The following is a 2,973-nucleotide window of genomic DNA, read 5'->3' on the forward strand; positions in this document are numbered from 1 at the left end:
GGGGTTGGGCCCAAAAGCAAAAGTGTAGAGCTTGGCAAGTTATATAAAGTTTGTTTTTGGAGTTTTTCAAGTTGTTTAGAAAATTTTTGAGTAAATCAAAAAGGCGTAATTCGGTAAATTTCCCTATTCAAATTCAAAAGTTCATTTCAAAATCTAGACCGAATTAGGAGATGGTTATAAAAGAAAAGTTGTAGAACTTTTGATTTTGAACAACTTTTATTTTTGGAGATTTTTGAGTTGTTATGAAAATTTGAGAGTAATTTATGAAATTTGGCGAATGGCAAACTTGTAATTTCTATGAACAGTACTCACCGCTCAGGCTACACCGGCGGCAATCTTCGGCTTGCTTCCAGTCGCGCGCGTGGCCGTCTGGGCGTCGCGTTGGCGCGCTGAAGACTTCGTCGTGGCTTCCTTGCGCTTCCTTGGCTGCCCTATAAAGCTCTGGAGCCGCCATCGTTCTTCTCTCTTCGCTCTCTGTTTTTCCCGTCGCCGCTGCTCCATCTCCGGCGAGCCCGTGTCGTCGTTGTCGTGCTCCACCGTCGCTATTAAGCTAGTCCCAGCTCCGCCTGAACCTTGCGCGTCCATCTGACCCACCAATTTGGCTTGTCTTCACCGGGAACTCGAGTTTCATCGCCTTCTTCCTCGTGGCCGGTAACCTCACCGTCGCATGCGCATCTTCGTGGCCAGAGCCCGTCGGTGAGCCATTGCCCTTGATTGATGTCCCTTTAGCTTCGTCTCGATGCCGTAGTGCTCATTTCACTATTGTTTGGCCGTTTTATCCACTACAGTTGCCGGCACACCGTCACCGACGATCCTTGCTCCGCCGTCGTTGCTGTTCACGTCGACCCGTGTCTACGTTGCTTCTCCGGCCTTAATTCTTGCTTGAACGTGTTCGTGGTGAGCTACTGGATCTTCCCATGCCCTCTGTTTCCCCGTTTTCGGCTTCGTTTCGCCGGCGTAACGTCGCCGAGCCACCGCATCCGCCATGGCCGACGCCAAGCTCGTAACTCGTAGTAATTCGTCTAGCTAGTGCCTTTAGTCGATGCGCCGGGATGATGTGGTCATTTTGGTACCTTGACCGTCGCCTTTGGACTCACCGTCGGTGAGTTTGCGCCGGTCAGCGCCGTCGTCGTCGTAGTCAACACGCGGGAGGTAGATGATGACAGGTGGGGTCCGATGTCAGTGACTCAACGTTCAAATGGATTTTTTCTATTTTCATATTTGAATGAATAGTGTCTGTTTTTGTTATTTTTGTGTAGATTTATTTAGAGCTCCAAAAATTATGAAAATTTTTGTGTGACTTCTCTGAGATGTATAGTATTTAAGAAAAATATGAAATAGTGTTTTTCAGTAAGTTTTAAATGTGATAAAAATTGCTCAATTTATTCATAAATGGATTTCCAGGATTTTTCTAGGCTTATTTATTTATCCAAAAATTATGAAATTTGTTTTGCCACTTAGTTAACATGTAATGAACATGTACTAAAATTTTGGGCTCAATTAGAATAAGTTGATTTATTTCATAATTTTGAATTAAATAATTAATTCATAAAAGCAAATAGTAACCTTTAGTGATTTAGGTTTTGTTTGGAATTTTGGATTGAGTGATGACCTTGGGTCATTTGTTGTTAATGATCCTTGGCTGTTGATGTATGTGTTTACGAAAAAGAATTAGTTTGTTTGACTTGCAACTGTACCGCGAAGGAAAGTTGTATTCAAATTATTAATTTTCCATCCCTCATCGAGCATCATGTTTCGAATTCCGCATCATGTTAAACATGGCATTGTTATTACGTGTAGTGAACGAAGGTGAAAACATGGTAGTTAATCAAGCTGTTGAAGAGGTTAATCCGTCTGTTGAAGTCGGGTCGAATACTTGTGTAACGTCGTAGGAACCGGACTTTTCCGTCAACGAAGGCAAGCCCCGGATGCATACAACCCTACCTTGTGTTTTATAAATTAATTTCGCTTTTGCTTTCCGTTACTGCATTAAGTGATTAGGAGTTAAGTAAAAGCCTAATTGTTGCATTACCACCCTTGTTATTCCATATTTACCATATTACCAGTTTTAAACTCGTATATGCCTAGTCTTGCTTAGCTATGCATAGAACGATGAAAGTCGGGTGACTACCTGCCACCTGCAAGTTTTAAATGGAACATTGATTAATTATGTTAGCATGTGATATGGGAATGTGGAGTAATAAATCTAGACCGGGCGGACTCGGTGAGTGTGAGCCACAAGACATGGAGGTCTTGTGAGCAGGTTCTTTCCGCCTGTGTCGATTAAGGCACGTCCGTTGTTGAATTGCATGAGGTGAGAATTTGTAGTACTAACCACATACTCCGGTAAGCCTGAACTTGGCAATTCTATTATGAGAATGGCTACTCGCGCATTGGGAGTGGAGAGATGGCGGGAATAGCGTGTACCCTCGTGGCTGGAATGTGGCCGGATTTGAGGTGTGCTGTATTCTCGGGTGGCGCGGACCTGTTCTTGTTTTAGAGGATCCGAGGGTAGGTTGATATATGTGAGTCGGGGACCTGCATATGTCGTGTGGTCTGGAATTCCCAGCTGGGTTGTTAATCGGTTCGAATCGTCGTTGCTCCTCGGTTATGGAGACTCAACTCACTGTTCATCATCGTAGAATTAATAACCGGAACTTGACTAAGGCTTGTGAAGATGTTGGATATGAAGTTTCATGATCTCAGTGCGGATCGTGTCAGCTTTGTATATAATTTTCGAGAAGTTTTCTATATAAAGAATGTTGTTAAAAGAGCTTTTACGCAAAAGAACTTTGATCATTGTTAAAGCTATACCTTGAATCCTTGAGCCTGCATTACTGAGTTTATCAGTTAAGATTTTGGATAAGTCTTGTTGAGTACCTTTGTACTCAGGGTTCGTTGACCCCTTGTTGCAGGTGAGCCTCATGAGCAGATCTGTTTTGGATCGTGCTGCATGACTATCGTTCGTTCTGA

Source organism: Miscanthus floridulus, chromosome 5 (assembly GCF_019320115.1).
Source record: "Miscanthus floridulus cultivar M001 chromosome 5, ASM1932011v1, whole genome shotgun sequence".
NCBI lineage: Eukaryota > Viridiplantae > Streptophyta > Magnoliopsida > Poales > Poaceae > Miscanthus > Miscanthus floridulus.